Here is a 19,911-nt window from a genome sequence, read left to right on the forward strand (position 1 = left end):
GTGGACTTAAAGGACACGTTTTTTCACATCCCTATTCGTCCCATGCACAGGCAGTAGTTTGAGTTTTCCATGCTGCCATTCGGCCTCTCCTTAGCCCCCTGCACATTCTCAAAGTGCGTGGATGCCATCCTGGCCCCCTTACGGCTGCAAGGGATCAGGGTGTTGAACTACCTGGACAACTGGTTGATCTGTTCCCAGTTGCAAGAAGGAGCAGTGGCCCACACGGTGATCATGACGGGGCATCTGTCAAGGCTGGTTCTCACCCTCAATGATGCCAAGAGCCAATTAGTACGCGGTTTACTTGGGACTCCGGCTGGACTCCCTTGCAATGCGAGCCTACTTGTCAGACGACAGAGTAGCCACTATACAGAACTGTCTATCTCTGTTTCAACAAGGATCGATGGTACGTCTGGTGTAGTGCTAAAGGTTGCTGGATCTGAAGGCCGCAGCTGCGTCAGCCCTCCAGCTTGGATTACTCAGGCGTGGCTCAATATCTTCTGGCTAAACCCCAAGCAAGACAAGCACCGTTGGCTGACCGTGTCCCACGAATGTTGGGAAGCCCTATGCTGGTGGAGGCAAACCTCTCATCTGCACGAAGGTGTAAGGATAGGGGCGATCCACAGCCATCAGGTAGTGACGACAGAAGCGTCCAACTTAAGGTTGGGGAGCAGTCTGGTCAGGCAGAGGAGTCCGCAGCTCTTGGTCGGGCCACTGGACATCCATGTATATAAATGTGCTGGAACTGAGAATGGTTCACTTCACTCTCCAGCACTTTCCGCTGCTTCAAGGGAGATGTCCTGGTCCGGACGGACGACATCAGTAGTGGTGTATGTCAACCGCCAGGGAGGACTTCGGTTCCCGGAGTTACATCGCATAGCCTTCCGCCTATTGATGTGGGCAAAAAACAGAACCTGCTATCCCTCCAGGCTGTTCACTTTCCCGGGGTAGTGAATCGGGCAGTGAGAGAGAGAGAGAGAGAGAGAGAGAGAGGGACCTCACCCTTCAGAATGGCGGCTCCACCCTCAAGTAGTGGAGCGTATTTGGTAGCGGTTTGGCAAAGCCCAAGTTGATCCCTTTGCCATGGCGGAGACAACTCATTGCCTCCTATGGTTTCTCCCTACACCGCTTTGGCGGTGCACTAGGCGTCGACACCCTAGCCCATGAGTGGCCCAGGATGCTCTTGTACATATTCCCGCCAATACCGTTACTCCCGGCCTTCCTAGAGAAGGTCCGGAGAGAGAAGGCGACAGTTCTCCTGGTGGCCCCCAGATGGCCCAGAAGAATCTAGTTTTTGACTCTCTGCCAGCTACTACAAGGCCAGCCATGGGAGGTTCCGCTCTGCCTGGATCTCCTCAGTCAGATGAAAGGCACTCTCTGGCACCCAGAACTGGGCAGACACAAATTAATGGTCTGGCTCCTGAACGGGACTGTCTATCTACTTTAGGGCTTTCAGATGCGGTCGTAGTACACTAGAGAACACTAGGGCTTCCTCCACAAGGTCGATGTACGCCTACAAGTGGAGGTATTTTCAAGACTGGTGTCTGACCTGGGGTCATGACCCTATCTCTTGCCTTATAGCAATTATCTTCCAATTCCTACAAGAACTGCTGGAAAGGGGAAAATCCCCTTCTACGCTTAAAGTGTACCTGGCAGCCATAACTGCTTGCCATATCCCTATTGACTCGGTGTCCCCAGGTGCCCATTTCCTCGTGATCCATTTTTTGAAGGGCACTCTGCGGTTACGTCCACCTAGAAGAGACGTCCACCTAGAAGAGACATCCTCCCCAAGTGGAGTCTAGACCATGTATTGGAGGCCCTCACTAAGGCCCCGTTTGTCCCCTGGCCCCGATTTCCTCGTGACCCGTTTTTTGAAGGGCACTCTGCGGTTATGTCCACCTAGAAGAGACATCCTCTCTATGAAGACAGCCTTTCTATTAGCCATCACCTCTGCCAAGTGAGTCAGCGAGCTACTGGCTCTACCAGTGCACAGTCCTGTCTGCGCGTCTGGGACGATGGAAACAGGGTATCGTTGAGCATGAACACCGCATTTTCCCCTAAGGTGGTTACGGCTTTCCACTTAAATCAGTCAGTGGAGCGAGAGGCTTTCCATCCCCCTCCATTTTCTTCAGAGGATGATCGAAGACAAAACTCCCTCTGCCCGGTTCAAGTATTGAGATGTTATGTTGACAGGACGAGAGCTCTGCGTCAGTCTGACCAGCTCTTTGTCTGCTATAGTGCAAGGACCCTGGGTCAAGTCCTTTCAAAGCAGTGGCTGTCTCACTGGATTGTGAACACCAGGTACTACCGACTTAATGTGGTAGATCTCTCTATGCCTTCATTAGGCACAAGGGTCCTTGAGGTTGCATGCTTGCACCGTTAACCCTGGTTTTGTGGTCTCGAGACGTCCCTTGTCTGCTGTTTCCACTCGCACTCCCTCGCAACAGCTTTGGTATACTTTCCAAAAGTATTCTTGGTGGTCGTCTTTGAATTGAAAGGGAACTTTAGGTTACGGATGTAACCCTGGTTCCCTGAAAGAGAAGACAACCACCAACCTGTGAGGTCGCCTTTGCGGGTTCGATGCAAAAGAGGAAGAGCTCTGTGGAGTGACTATTTGTTCCCTTGGAAGGTGGGACCGAGGACATCACTCCCTGGAGGGGCCTATCGGCAGCTTTTATATAAAATGCTCAGTGAATACCTGACCTATGGCAGGCATATCCCAAACATATTGTTGGTGGTTGTCTTCTCTTTCAGGGAACCAGGGTTACATCCGTAAGCTAACGTTCCTTCACCTGAATACTGGTCCCTTTTTAACCTAGTTTAAGCTTTGGTTTACTAATGTGTGATTTTATAGGTCCCTATGTATTGGTTCATGTGACAGTTTATTTATGTAAAACAGATATTTTTAAGCCCATTTAAAGGTAGTTTCTAAAAATGAACTCTGCATGTCTTTTCTGAGGTTTGAGGATGAGTTAAAGTTTCATGATTTGAGACTTTTGCCACTTAGCATAGTGTTGAGTGACTTCTGCCTCTGGTGTGTCTAAAACATATTAAAACATGTGTCTAAAAATGTAATGCAGTGTTAATAGTACTGTATAGTATAGCATCAAGTGTGAATGGACTCTAAGTGACTTGCCCAGGCAACAGTATGAAATGGCAGTTGACAGTTTTTTAGTCCAAAGGTTTAGGTGGTTTGAGTTACAACAACACTTGTCATATTTCAAAGTACAAAAATACATTGTGTTTGGTAACTTAAATCATAGTCATCCAATGCTGGCAAAAAAAACAAAATACAAAAATGTTCTTATTTTTAATTAAATAGGCATAATCAGAAATTGACAGAATTCAGATGTTAGAAAATCTCCACTTAGAGCAGGAGAAAAAAAATGCACCTAGAAAAAAAACCTCAGATAAAACACATTGAACACGAGTTTCTACCCAAACCCACATACTGGTGGGCTGAGCCTGCGAGCTGTGCATCTTCAAGAATTAACCCGCTGTGCTAAATGAGTGGATGTGGAGGAGGATTTCAAGTCGCACAGCAGAAAACTGTCTGCCAAGAACAGCACACAGCAAAAAAGCAGGCAGTATGTTATTTGTGCCTGTAAAGTGTAGGATGCACATTCTTTACATATCAGGACCTACATACTGACTAGGAATTAAAATGCTGACATTTCTAATCTGCAAGAGAAGGGAAGGTGGCATGGAATACTTGTATCTGAATTGATATTTAATGGGGTAAGTTTTTTTTTTTTTCCTCATACCATTTCTTTTGGGGACTTACAACAATAACTGACCTGTTGACATCTGAAAAGCAATTTGCAGAAATGGTTACTTAAGCAACTGTAAATCCTTTGTTAAAGGTCACAGCTGAGACATTTAAAAAGCTGGCCTCTGAAAAGGTCTTTTAACCAAATTGCTTTAGAAATTGTGTATTAAGGGAAATGTAGTTGTGGTGAGATGAACAAGCCTGTGAAGTACTGAGCTAAATATCAGATGAATGATTGAATGGTTGCAAGAATTCCAGTAGGGAATAATCTGTTAAACCAATCTGTCCCATTTACTAATGAGTGATCTTCTAGGTCCCTGTCTATTATTTTGTCCGACTGACTATGGTATATTTATGAAAACCAGAATGTTAGTATAAGTGTTAGGTTTTTAATTTGCCCCCTCCTGCTTTCATGGATGTAGAGTGTCAGCTTGCTGGACAGTACTGAAGCTGATCTGCCACATAGTGAAATTAGAATGCAATAGCTAATATGTATTACCCTGAGTTGTAAATTCAATTTCGCACCGCTGAAAATTCCTAAACAATAAGAGAAACTTTTGAATAATATTTTAATAATTACGTTACTCACACAGAACATTCATTTCACACAGTTAGTAGCCTTAAGGTCATCAGAACTACTTTCACATGACGTTATACGTTTTATAAATAATAAAAAATGATTAACATGGTTGTACAGTTGTAATTTAATAGAGGATTGATCCTGAATTGTGAGACTATTACAATTAAAATAACATAAAAAAAAACAAGATTAGATTTTAACAAGATTAGTGTTTGTTATCATGTAACATGCCATGTTCAATTGTAGGCAATGAGGTATCTGAGAGTAGTTCTGTAGAACTGCCTAGATTTGTACTGGCAATGCTTCTTAGTACAGGCCAGTTTTCATATTGTAAGCACATACTACACAATGTTAATAGTTCTGATTCATATACTGTAATAACACAGGGTCCTATTCACGAAATGGCAGTTTTGAAGGACTGCTTTTTGTAAGAAATGTTTTTAAGTGTATAAACATTCTTCATAGCACTTTCGATTATAGGGCAATAATAGCAGTGGAATAAACTACCACACTCTCATTGGTTAAATAGTTATTTGTATAAATCTTCTCAAAACAGTTGCCAACTTGATGTAATGAGATGCAAACTTGATTTAATTAATCATATTGGCTTCAACAATCCTTAACAAAACATTCCTTAAAACTTTCATTTTGTGATTTTTGTTTTGTGAACCAATCCCGTCATCACCATATGCAAGGCTGTAGCCAGCTATCAGACACCCGAGACGTGGGCCTCAGTTAAAATCATAGAATTAATTACTTTTTTAGGCTCTTTTACATGTTGCTTTGCCGCAAAATAAAATGCATTTCACCCCTCGTTGTGTGTGTACAGTGCTCCAAATAATGCTTTGGGTCTGGGATTAATTTACATTCTAATTTTAACACTAAGAGAGTAAAATGTACTTTCAGGGGGTAAAATGAAACATTACCTTGAAGTCATGAGTAACCTCGATAAATACTATGCAATCTTTACTGGCATTTAAAACGAGCCTTCCATTTTAATTGTAATGTTACTTTGAACTACTGTACAACCATGCGTGTGTTCTACAAGGTTTTTTATCGGCTCAGCTTGTTTTATTTCGAGGTATCACAATGACTCTGCAAATTAATTACATTACTTATATTTTAACATTAAATTCTTAAACTCAGTGAACATGTTAAAACGTCAATATAAAGCCATACTCATAAATAAAATAAGGAAAAAAGTTCTAAAACAGTTTGTTTAATATTATAGGCACCTTTTTTTAGCGGTTCCCTCAGTCGATGGTTCATAAGAACATAAGAAAGTTTACAAACGAAAGGAGGTCATTCGGCCCATCTTGCTCGTTTGGTTGTTAGTAGCTTATTGATCCCAGAATTTCATTAAGCAGCTTCTTGAAGGATCCCAGGGTGTCAGCTTCAACAACACTACTGGGGAGTTGGTTCCAGACCCTCACAATTCTCTGTGTAAAAAAGTGCCTCCTATTTTCCGTTCTGAATGCCCCTTTATCTAATCTCCATTTGTGACCCCTGGTCCTTGTTTCTTTTTTCAGGTCGAAAAAGTCCCCTGGGTCAACATTGTCAATACCTTTTAGAATTCTGAATGCTTGAATCAGATCACCGCATAGTCTTCTTTGTTCAAGACTGAATAGATTCAATTATTTTAGCCTGTCTGCATACGACATGCCTTTTAAACCCGGGATAATTCTGGTCGCTCTTCTTTGCACTCTCTAAAGCAGCAATATCTTACTAATGCATTGTAAAGTTTTAACATTACTTCCCTTGATTTAAATTCACAATATGTCCAAGCATCTTGTTGGCCTTTTATTATAGCTTCCCCACATTGTCTAGATAAAGACATTTCTGAGTCAACATAAACTCCTAGGTCTTTTTCATAGATTCCTTCTTTAATTTCAGTACCTCCCATATGATATTTATAATGCACATTTTTATTGCCTGCGTGCAGTACCTTACACTTTTCTCTATTAAATTTCATTTGCCATGTGTCTGCCCAGTTCTGAATGCTGTCTAGATCATTTTGAATGACCTTTGCTGCTGCAACAGTGTTTGCCACTCCGCCTATTTTTGTGTTGTCTGCAAATTTAACAAGTTTACTTACTATACCAGAATCTAAATCATTAATGTAGATTAGGAATAGCAGAGGACCTAATACTGATCCCTGTGGTACACCACTGGTTACCTCGCTCCATTTTGAGATTCCTCCTCTAATCAGTACTTCCTGTTTTCTACATGTTAACCCTAATCCATCTTGTTATTATTATTATTATTATTTATTTCTTAGCAGACGCCCTTATCCAGGGCGACTTACAATTGTTACAAGATATCACATTATTTTTACATACAATTACCCATTTATACAGTTGGGTTTTTACTGGAACAACCTAGGTAAAGTACCTTGCTTAAGGGTACAGCAGCAGTGTCCTCCACCGGGGATTGAACCCATGACCCTCCGATCAAGAGTCCAGAGCCCTAACCACTACTCCACACTGCTGCCCATCTGCATGCATTTCCTTGAATCCCTACTGCGGTTCAGTTTGAGAATTAATCTTTTATGTGGGACTTTGTCAAAAGCTTTCTGCAAATCTAAATAAACCATGTCATATGCTTTGCAATTATCCATTGTCGATGTTGCATCCTCAAAAAAATCAAGCAGGTTACTTAGACACGATCTCCCTTTCCTAAAACCATGCTGACTGTCTCCCAGGATACTGTTACCATATAGGTAATTTTCAATTTGGATCTTATTTGGATCTTATCCAGTTGGATTTGTAGCTGGGCTGGGGTGTTTACGCTTCAACCTGTGCAGCTTCAATTTTTTTTATTCTTACTGTGATTGGCTGCAAAGACAACAGGGCTAGCCAGAGATTGGATAATGTTTGTTGGGTTGGATTTTCTTGTGTACAGTTTCCTAGTAACCAAAGCCATTGTATTCTGGGAGATGTAGTTGTTCGTGGAAATTTTAGGAGAGGTGGGAGGGGAGGCAGACAAGCTGTGCTGCAAAATTGCCATGCATATTTTTAAGCATTAAATTTAAATTTTGTGCGTATTTCGGATTTTTTAATGCGTGCTCTTCAAAATCTTTACTGTCTGTTTACTTATGTCGAGCGATTGGTGTGTTTAGTAGACTACTATCTGTATTTTAATTTAATATTGGTATTTAAAATATAAAAAATCTAGTTTGTTTTTTTTTCTGACGAATGAACCTGCCTTTAAATATTTATGCCGACTCTATTTTTATTAAAAAGTGAAACAAGCTGATTAACTAAGACTTCTTTCTACTCCATTGAATAACATGCAGAATGAAGGGGGTTGAATCAAATGAATTGCTCTGCATTTTAAGTAGTGCTCTTATAATGCAAACACATAATTAATCATCGCAATTCATTTTATTTGACGAGTTTAGCGAGAGTGAAGTCTTTGCTTTATGGGAAAGTGCCTCAGTGATTTTTCATGGCTGCTTAGGGCCCTGCTATATGTCCTCAATTTCTCACCACTTTAGGGGAGGTAAAAAAAAAAAAAAAAAAACGGAAATATTTACCAAAGTAAATAATGAACAACAATTACCAAATGTTTTCATTACTTAAACTACATTTCCATCACATTGTTCTCAAATATATGTTATTGAACATTCTAGGGTTAATTAATGTACTACACACATTTCCTGCTCAGCAAAAAAGTAATTTCATATTGAAAGTTCAGAAGTTTATATATCCAGCATTTAAATGAGCGGTATCACATGTATAATAAACTGAGTTACAGTGCTGTTGGTGGTTGGTTCTTGGGTGTTTGCCAGCAAGACAAAGTGACAGATAGGCAATTTCTGTTGGCTGCTAATCAAGAATGGGCATTGGAAGGCATTTATACTGTGCCCATGGATACTCCTCTCCTGCTGCTCCCAGCATGAGTTATGTGTCAATTGATAGATGTTCTTATGGTCCTTTTGAGCCTCAAACATCTGTTCTTTCATAGAGGGAATCTTTATACAACATTTATAGCACTTGTTCTTTGTAGGGTAACATTGTGGCATTATTAGTTTATGGTTTAGTGATCATTAGTTTGTTTTGGTAGACAGCTTCTGTACCATTAATGTGTGCGCAGCAATAGGGCTGAGTGTAGACCATCAATCTCCATAGAGAACAAAGAATCTAGTGGTCCCAAGGTAGACATTTACAAATGAACACAGAACACTTTGATACTGCACTCATGTCATTTTGCATCTCTCCACACTTTTATTATGAGTCTAACAAAGAAGTAATTTATCTCAAAACAATATATTTTTCTCTTTTGTACTGTACGCTGTGATTTGTTTTCTGAATAGATCTTACTATTTTTTAATTCTTTAAGTGGCTGATCAGTGTCGGTCAAAGCCAGTGGAACAACCATTCATTACTGGGATAAGCAGTGCTTAGACAGGCAGCTGACTTCCTTTCAGTTTTCCTACTCATCCTCAGTAATTACATTCTAGCACTAAGGCGACAGCAGTTTTACTTGACAGTTTTACATAATTAAAATAAACAAAAGAAGGGTCCCATCCCACCCAATGATACTGTGGTTGCAAACGTCCACACCACTAAAGTATTTTACTGAAGTATTCTATGGCAATCTTCCATGTCAGTTTTGTTAAATTCTGCATTCAACACTGAGGAGGGAAATGCAAAAGCATATTTATGATTCCTGAAAAAGGTTTTTTTCCCCAGTTATTTTTGTTCCAAATGACTCCAGATGAGTGAGATTGCTGTGGTCTTTGAGAACCCATCTCAGTCATGCTTGGTTATACGATAATCTTGTCTACCCTTCTTGTCTAATTTACTACAATATAACCAGTAACTATAATTTGATATTGATATGGTCCGGACCTGGCATGTTCTATATCTTGTTATTAAAACCTTTAAAACATTATCATTAAGTAAATTATTTTGGCTGTAAATGTCCGTTACCACTATTTTAACAAGATATTTGTTTAATATACCAGATAATAATGGGCAAATACCATCTGGAGTAAATTAACAATTCCCTTAGTAGATTTCTTAGCTTTGAGATAAATTTCAGATAAGAGGCATTTCTGCTTCTAAGCAGGAGAAGGCATGATGTATGTTTTTAATATGGGTGTTAGGATTGGTAATGCTTTTTTTTAGAGTTATTTGTTATCCTTGTCTGCTCATTAAAGTATCAGGCAAGACTTGGCCAGAGGTCTTAATTGCCCCTGTGTCTAGCTGAAAATGACTTCAGAAAATACAGAATATAGTGATAGATCAAAATAAACTATATATATATATATTTTGTTATTATTTTATTCAATTTCATTAGTGACCATAGGGCAGATTATATCTATGTGCTGCATTAGCTAAGGCAAGATAAATGTTGGTATTAAAACAAAACTTCCCAAGGCTGACAAGTTGCTTGCTATAACAACAACAGTTCAAGACACTTCAGAAAGGGGATTTTGTGGCTTCTCTAATTCTGCACCTTATAGGGGGTGTGTCATTTTACTGTGGTATAAAAACACATTAATTCAAGCATTGTAGAAGCTGCATTAGGTAACACCGGCACTTTTTTTTTTTTTTAAAGACAGCTTTGAAGTTTCTCTTACACAGCGCGCTTAAAAAACAATAACAAAACATAGAAATTAAATATAAAATGGCTGTTGTATCATAGCATAGTACACAAAGAACAGAAGTATAGTCTGTACAATGTAAATGACACATAACTTAAGAAAATACACTGATTTTTTTACTTTGTATTGTGTTTTTATTATTTAATGAGACAGTAAACAGCTTCTCAGAACACAAATCTGCCTTAGATTTTGATTTAATCTGTCCCCATGTTTGTTATATTTAGTACCAATATGTTTGGATTCTATATATATATATATATATATATATATATATATATATATATATATATATATATATACATATACATATATATATAATATATATATATATATTATGTTAATAATTAGGGATGCACCGAATCCAGGATTTGGTTTCGGATTCGGCCTGAATACCTACTTTTTGAGCAGGGTTCGGATTCGGTAAACTGAATCTGAATCCTATATCCGCCCAGACGCACATCCATTTTAATACATCCCTCCAATGTGTGCAGTTCTTCTTTAAATAAAAGACACGAATCCGGTATTGAATGTAACTGTTGTATTTAATAACAAGAACACATCTGATGAACTCTGTCGCAGCTTTCAATTCCCTAAATTACTGGTGGCGCATGTGGACCGCCATTTGTGCCAAAACTATCCAGCCATTAATTTGTCAATTTGTTTGTCAATTTGTTTGGCAATTCATGAATTAGTCAATTTGTCCAGCAATTTGTCCATAAACTCAGAAAATAGCGTTTTTCATAATAATTACGTATTGTCATAATTTGCTAATGTTGCCATTTTCTTCAAAATGCCTTGGGCAAATGTGAAATATACTTCAAAAGTTTGATACATTTTTTTAACATGGCGAAAACCAGCAACATTTCTTACACCTCCACTGACTCTCCATAGAATTTTTATTGCCGAACTCTCTGTATATACCACCATGCTTTGCGTGCAGTGAGACGGAAGTCTCCATTGAAAATCAGTGTACTCGAGTATCTTGTTCAATAGAATATCTTTTGAAATGCCCTTCTAATAAACTGTAATATTATTGGCTGAAGCAGTTTTGAGTGAGGCTGGATTTTCATTGGTTAAAATATTAGTGTGTGCTCCCATTGGCTTGAAAGGTTGCAGTGTTTTCGGCACAGTGCGTGATTGACACTTGGAAGTTTGTCTGTTTGTTGGGAAGTTTGTCTGTTTGTTGGAAAGTTTGCAGGGAAGTTTGTCTGGTTGATTGGAAATTTGCAGGTCCGTACAGCCTTTCGTATTAATAAATTGACAAATTAATTAGTGAATTATTAGATAAATTAACAAATACATTTGGGAATTACTGTATGAATTGATGAATTTATGGACGAATTGCTGGACAAATTGACCAATTCATGAACTGACAAACAAATTGACAAATTAATGGCTGGATAGTTTTGGCACAAATGGCGCTCCGTAGGCGAACGAACAAAACACGTCACAGAGCTGCTGAATGCAAACATAACCCTGTATGCAACAGCACATTCACATCACACTTTACATCGAGTAAAGTTATGTAGTAAACCTGTAATATATAGTAACGGCAAACTGTTGTAGACTTTTGTGCTTTGTTGCTTTGTCTGTCAAACGTGTTCTAGAGATCATACTGAGATAAAAAAAAAAGGAAATCGGTGCACAGAAATTTTATGTAACTTTACACCGTTAGATGTACAAGACGTTGAAATATGCTTTAGTAAATTAAATTACGTAATTGTAATGTGCCAATACAAGTTGAACCATTTGTGAACTGCTGTGTCTTATTAAAATAGTTTTAAAACTATTTCGTAGCCTATTTGATAGGTGTTACACACACGGTGCATTTAAATCAACGTGGGTTTTATTCTGCAGGGAGATTCAGGTCACTCATCAAGGTAATTTTTTCCTCATAATTCTCAGATAGGGTTGTCAACAGGCTCCAGAATCTCGGGACACTTTATGCAGGTCAGGTTTTTTTAAACTCATCTCTCTAAATGTATTGAACATATAAAGTGACTGTGAATTGCTTGAGCAGTTTAGTAAATGTATATGATGATTGGTTAATTGTGGTGGCGATTCTATCCGGAGAGCCTCGTAACAACAATGAATAGTATTGCTTGAATTTTTTTATACAGTAAACAATATCTATCAAAATAGCGCAACACCATTATTATAGATAACTTTGCACTCACCTGCACTCTTTCATTTAACCTTGTGACAGCAGGTAAAGTTTCTATTCGTTTAATATTTCTTGCTTCACACAGTCCCGCCCAGTCAGAGACTCAGAAAGCCAATCAGCTGCTGTATAGGTCTGATTGATGGAAACGATCCTCACAGGCAGGTGTGTGCTTTTGGTAGCAATTAAGTAAAACAATTCAATTAATTTAGCACAATTCACAATTCATACTCACTTTACTGAATACGTTGCAGTTTAGAGAGGTGAGTTACAAAACCTGACCTGCCTTAAAGTGTCCTGAGATTCTGGAGCCTGTTGGCAACCCAACTCTCAGATCAGATGACACAGGTTGAAACATCATTAAAGAAAACAGAGGGTTATGGCAAAGATGCAACTCTCCTTTTTTGTAAAGGTAAAGTAAACAGTTCTGTATTTTGACGTTTGTTGTGGGAGGAGGGGGCTAGCAGTAAATTGAAATCTTATTCAGGGATCTATCCCCCCCCCCCCCTCCCCCTTTCACCTTTGCTTTAACGGTTTGCTCACCCAGGCCTGAATGATGTGTAAAGACATACATTTCTTAGTCTATTTGCTCTGCCTCACTGTGAGTGTTACAAGAGCTGTCTGCTTTTGGAGCTGTACTGTTTGCTGGTTCCTGTTCCTTGTTCATTGGTTGAGTGTTATTGTCAAATTGACTCAGTTACTCCTCTATTTTCATTCGGATGGTTTCTATTTGTATTGTAAGGGTCTTGATCAGGCTTAAAATGTTTGAAGTGAATGATAAATCTCTCAAAAAAATTAACAATTAACTAATCTCACTAAATAAAGAACTACAGTACATCTTAAACTGAAATACAGTCAAATTTGATCCAAATAAAGAGCAAAACGTACTTCTATTGTGACAAACCCACCTACACACATAACGCATGTTAACAGATGTTATTTTTTGCTATGACACGCATAACAGATGCTATGTAACGCTATGGCTGGGTTATTGTTTTGTTTCCCTTAATTTTTTTAATTATTTTTTTTAATTCACTTGCGGTCATTCAACACAACTTAAAAACTTCTTGTAAGCCCAGTTTAAGAAAGCGGCATGATATGAGTAGCTGTGCATGGCCAAATTGGAACACTGACAGAAATGTTTAAATATATCCTCCTGGATTAACTTGGTCATTTGAATATTGAGGGAGAATTTCTCTTTCTTTCTTTTTCTTTTAAACACAAACAATACATACAACTAATAAAAATACAATAACATGATCCAATGTGTTTTTACACCCCACACAATACATTTAAACACAACAGTACACCCCCAAATAATACATTCACCAGCAGGGCTCTTCTGCCCTGCTACACTCTCCCTAAAAGAAAACTACATAGAAACCCAAATTGCCTGAAAGTTACTACCAATAAAGTTTGAGCACAATTCCTTTTGACATTTTAATATGAATTTCAGGATTCATCTCCAGGAATTAATTTAGCATACATAACTGTTTTTTTTTCACCAGATAATGATAATCTCATCTCTCCGAAATATTAAGTTGAAAAGATTTACCCTTATATCTGTTTAAGGCTCAAGGCGCTTTTCATTACAAGTTAAATACAGCCTGCTTTTTCCTTAGAGATGTCAAGTTAAGTACCTCCTGTCCAGCATTTACTATTGCAACGAGAACATCATTAAATAAACCTCTTCCTTGTCAGATAATCAATGTGTCCTCATTTCATGCCTTGCTTATGAGTGTCACAGTCACAGATATTATTCTGTTTGATGGGTAGCTTACTATAGGCAGTGAGGATCTCCAAGCCTTAGAACAGAATACTTGTTGAGTTAAAAATACTCCCTCGAGATCTGATAGTCAGTCATGAAATGAGGACTTTATACACCTTTATACACCTTAGCAATTTCAGTAACCTCAGCATGCTTCCAATATATTGCAGCTCTCATTAAATTTCATATTGGAACATGCATACACTCTGCTAAAAATAGTCTTAAAGTAAATGTTTACTTTATAAATCTTTTATACTATAGTTGACATTTTATGTGATGTGTTTATCAAGCAACCTGATCTAATAGATGTGTGCTTGCTATTCCAAAACATGTCAAAAGGTTAACTGTACATTTTAATTTTGATTTATAACTTCATTTCAATCATGACACCCAACCAGTAGTTGGCATTTTAACTCTCAACTGAGGTATAAATAAACTTCCTATTTGAAAATAGTTATACAGTATGTACCGATTAAACAGATAGAAAAAACCCATGTAGGAACTATGATTCACATATATTACACACAGCCTTCTGCAGCATGCTAAGACTGCAATATCTTAAAGGGGAAGTCTCATTGGAGCATATATATATATATATATATATATATATATATATATATATATATATATATATATATATATATATATATATAAGACTGGTAAGGCATATTGTGTCTTGAGAGCTTGCTTTGAACACAAAATTAACTTGTAGAGTGGATGAAACAGGTAGGTTGCATATGTCACCTGGTAGCTATCAACTACAGCAAAACTGAATGGTTCTTTTAATATTGGGGAAGCAACACCCTGGCAATGCATATACGGAGCACAGAACAGGAGATATACTTTTAAAATATTTATTTTTAAAAAGATAAAAGTACTTCTCATCAAAGTTTAAAAGAAAATACAAATGGTCAAAATAAATAAACAACGAAAAGATTAAAAGTAAAACGTCCCTTCTCAACCATGGCTACTGTATGAGCTATCTTAAAATCAACCAAGCTGAACAAGCAGCAGTATGGCTTCCCATCGATACCCGCAGGAACCCTCCGCCAGATTACCAACTCACTGTGAGCAGTGACTTCAATGGGCTGGCACCTCACCGACATTGCCATCTTCTCCCCCAAAGTTTCAGGCCCTCTGACATGTGGCAATGCCTGCACCCACACTTTATACGACTTGGTATCTATCTGGGAGTACGATCATCATGAAATAGCTCCTCCCAGCAAGCTGCAATTACATTAATTCCCAGAAGTGAGAGCCCTGGCTGTAAACAGTGATCTTTCACCATAATCACCCCCTTTTCAGGAATTGTAACCCCACCAATCTTAAAAGTCATTAAAACATAGCCAATGCAGGGAGCTTGTAGCCCGTTCATTGCACATAAAGACAGCCAAGAAATATCCTCTCTAATTTTTCTCAGGTGTCCCAAAATGCCTCTTGTACTGACTGTGACCCTGTATGTAGCACAAATTTACTCTTTACCATATTTACTAATATTTAAACAATAGGACGATCACCTACCACACAATAAATGTTAGGACCAGGGCCTTTGTTAGCACAACCTGTCGCTTGTCCCACAGCAACAGGGTATCTAGTTTAAATCCCCTTGTTCTTATGGTCGCATGGGACACTGTCGCTCAATATGTCCCAGCTCTTGACAGCGATGACAAATAGGTCAACCTCTCCATTTCCACTGAACCCTGGGTGGAGGTATGGTCCCTTGGACTGTCTATATCGACCCCACTGCTGGCCTCTAATCGGGAGCCTAGATCTCTCCCTCAGGGGTGCAGGTGATCTCTCCTCATTATGGTCCTGGCGCCCTGTAAATATGTCAGTTACTGTTACTCAAAATATGCATAGTTAACCGTGCTATTATTAGAGTCTGTTTTAATATTTAAGACAAATGGATAGTTCAAAGCATCCAACTACATTATTCAATGTAATTTTTTGTTTTCAATTAAAGTGCATTAATGCAAATAACAAGTAGTTTAAAGGTATGTTTGTTGCATATGCATAAGGGAATTTGGTGCATTTAGCTGTCTTTTGATTTAAGTCTCTTTTCCCCTAAGTAATCTCTGTTAGAGGCCCTTGGATGGTATAATTATGTTAAATTGATGAAAAAAAGTACAAACCTCTATGCTGGAAGATGCCATAGGTGGCACTAGAATGTAAGTCATTAACCCTTTGTTTAAAAGTCTGTCTACTGTTCCACTAGGTAAATCCTATTTTTAAAAGAACATGACTGATACAGCTGACTGTTACATACTGAGAGAGACGTTGCTTGAAGATTTGTAATTTACATATTACAGAGGTTTGAAATTCTGATTTAAAAGTTTGAAATATAACCCCTGGGTTCTTTAACAAAACTGTAAGGAGTTGTAATTCATTGCTACCTGTGATGCTTGATGGAGTAACACTATGGTGTGGCTTGTGCACAGTAACTGGGAGTACAGGTGTAACATTCCTTTTTCATTCTGATTGCTCTGTACTCCTTCCACATCAGATGTTCCTTATGAATAGCAATGGTTGTTAAATAAGCAGCGGTCAGAATCCGATCATGTACATTTCCCCTTACAACAGCCGTTAACACTTTATGAATAGAGCCCTACAAGTTGTAACAGTGTTTGCGTAGTTGTCTACTTTTCCAGGACCCTAAAGTACAAGCACAAGTTACTGAGAGTATCAGAATCTGATTGGACAATTGTGCTATTTTACATTACTATATGAATCTAGTCATTGTATTTAGCAAGACTAAGGTGGCCTATGGAACACATTTGAAAGCTATCTCCAGAATCAAGCTGGGTATACAGTAGTCTTGGAATGAATACCATTACTATGACAGAGATAAAAAAAAAAAAAAACATTCTTCATTCCAGTTCTTAATTCTGGTTCAAATTCATTTGCAGTTCGCCCACCCTAATTTTAAAGAACAGGGTACAATGTATTTTTTGTTCAATAAAAACTGTGAATGTGCTTACTGTCATTTTGAGTAGGCTGCCTACATCTGAGGTCATTCAAAATCTCTTTGTCTACCAGGGTGTAATCATAATGCATAATGTATTTTCTCTTGGAAAGTTGAATCGCCACTTCTGTACTGAAGCCATTATTGTGTTTTTTATAATGACGTATATTTCTCTGTGACGGTTCTGAAAGCACAAGAAAATTGCACTTACATCTTTTAACAATGTATCTGAAAAACAGGTGGAAATTTACTAAGCTAAATACATATGGAACCTGCAACACACCACCAAAAGGATACAGGTAATGTGATTGTAGTTAAAGTAATTCCATGCATTCTAAACATTTTTTTACTTCCATCAGGTACATACTGTATGTCTCAAAAGCAAACATACTCTTTGTTTTAAAAAAAATGATATATGATACTACATTAGGTTAAAGAAAGTGTATATGCCTTATTCTCAGGAAATCTGTTACGATTCCTGGGTCATTTCACCTCAACAGTGTCTTCTGTATCACTGGCTGAAAGAATGTCAATAGCGGAAGCAGCTTGTTGGTTAATGACCTGAAAGAAGTTGTTGAATGGGGTGTACTTTGTAGCAGATTCTGTGAAATGTATGCAATACAACATAACTGGGACTAGATTCATGATAAAAGTACTCTCAAAATGCATGTTTCTTGCTTGTGCTGGCAATCTATGTCTAGATTCTCTGCTCTGCCTTCTGTCATGGATAAACACCATACCAGCTGTCCCATCCATGTACTCTAGCTTCAATAACCAAAGTGCTCTTCTATATAAGTATCACAGTATATAGGTTTTTCACAGGTCTACCCGGACCCAAGGACCTGAGAACCGAATGGGTTTTCAGGTATAAAATTGTCACGCAAGACTCTGGTCGGGTTGTTTCCGATTTTGTTTACTCAGTAATACACAAACTGTCGTTTACTATTAAAGAGGCTCTCTTTGGTACTAAAAATCATTGTTTATAATTCCTGTTGTGTGGATTGGCTTCCCCCAGTAGCACATGACACGGCTTGCAGAGCGCAGCAGCAGACACGTGACCCGCATCAAAGGTGTTTCTTTTAGATAATTCTCTGTGGTGTGGGAATCATTTGTTGTTATTTTGGACGAAGAAGGAAAACAAGTTTTGCAAAACACAAATTTTATATCTCAATAAATGCTTTTGCTTTAAGTTTGTAATATGATCAAGCATTTACGAGACTGTACTTCAGTTCATTTGATTTTCAGATAATGTATTTATCTTTGTATCTTTTACACAAACATATATTTAATTTTACAGTCCTCTGTGTAGGTTCATGATGGAATAAACACTGTCTGTAGTTCAGCCAGATTTCCAGGTTGACAATGCTTTAATACTGTATCTAGTCAGTGCATATACTAAGCTGGGGAAAGGAAAAGTGTTCCACTGTTTTTTCGGGCCGAGTCGGAACCGAGTCTAATAACAAGAATTTTACATCAGGTCGGGTCGGGTAAATAATTGTCGGTTCGTGGTCGGGTTGGGATGATTCATTTGGAAAGCCAACTCGAGTCGACTCGAGTGTGCTCGAATTGGCCTGAATTCTCCCAGAACTTGAGTTGATGGACAACTCACAACTCAAGTTGGTGAAAAAGGAGGCATTTCCATGCTTTTCCGAGTCACCCGAGTTATCCCGTGAGTTGGGCAGGAAATAATACCGATTTTCCCCAGAAATACTTGCGAGTTAAAGGTCAAGACGCACATTCGCTGCAGACGGTATTGCAGTCAAATTGTCAATGATTTAAAAGATAAATCCATCTAGATATTTCGCTTTTGTTTCACGCAGGAAGCGCTGGACAAGGCAAATAATGTGCCAGATGTCAACATGGATATGAGAATGGCAGTGATGAAGCCTATTTGCTTCAAAACATAAAAAGTAGACCGGACATTTCCATTAAAGGATTAAAAAGATCTTTAATTGATCTGATGCAATCAGAAACCCATGGAAAACGTGGTATTTGTAAAAAAAACAAACAAAAAAAACAAGGCTTGTCAACACTCCTTTCTTTCAATTGTTTTAATCATTAAAGGCTTTTAAATCCACACAGTTACCTATTGGATATTAGCACTGTTACTGTTACTACATTAATTGTTTGTTTTTTGATTAAATAACACTTTTATAGAGTGAATTCTCGTTAATACAAAGTTCAAGGGGCAAGCAAAAAATGTCTTAGTAATTCGTATTATCAGGAATCTAAAGCCAAATGCATCCTGTCAGTACAAGGAAAAGTATTATACTTTTAAAGGTACTGTGCATTTTATTGAAAATACGTCAAACTATTTTCTGTTCTGAATACCCCTTTATCTAATCTCCATTTGTCACCCCTAGTCCTTGTTTCTTTTTTCAGGTCAAAAAAGTCCCCTGGGTCGACATTGTCTATACCTTTTAGGATTTTGAATGCTTAAATATATTCATTCAATTCCTGGTGCTGTTCATTAATAACTGTGAGCAACAAGTAACACATCATAACACACACATCCCTGCCACAGGCAACAGCAATAAATACAAAAACAGCTTTCGGTATACATTACCGGCATCTACATTACCAGCATATTCTCATCTCCTGGGAAATATAGTCCAAGCTATGGAGAATTTATAATTAGCCACCACAGCTATCTTACTAGTTTAAAATACCATTGTTACAAAATAACTAAAACCACTCATATTCGCTGTCTATTCAAACAAATAAACGCAAAATAGTCTGCACTGTAAATGTTTATCACGTTACCATTTACTTCCCATCTCGGCATCATTGTGTGCCATTTAAACATGTTTTAGTTATATATTTTTGTAATCCTGAAGTGCTTGTTCTTTTTAAGAGAACTGTTTTCAAATGATGGCGAGGTTAATAAGGTTAAGAGCAACACAGCAACTTATTAACAATCAGTAATCTGCAGAAGCCACATTTCCTGATAAACATCCTGAGACTTTTAGCTCAATCCAGTGCCTCACTCAGAGAGGAAGTATGACAAAGTCCAGAAAAAGTAGCCAACAGTATTTAGAAAACAGGCTCCATGGAAATAGTTTG

This window comes from Acipenser ruthenus, chromosome 7, assembly GCF_902713425.1.
Source record: "Acipenser ruthenus chromosome 7, fAciRut3.2 maternal haplotype, whole genome shotgun sequence".
In the NCBI taxonomy this organism is placed as follows: Eukaryota; Metazoa; Chordata; class Actinopteri; order Acipenseriformes; family Acipenseridae; genus Acipenser; species Acipenser ruthenus.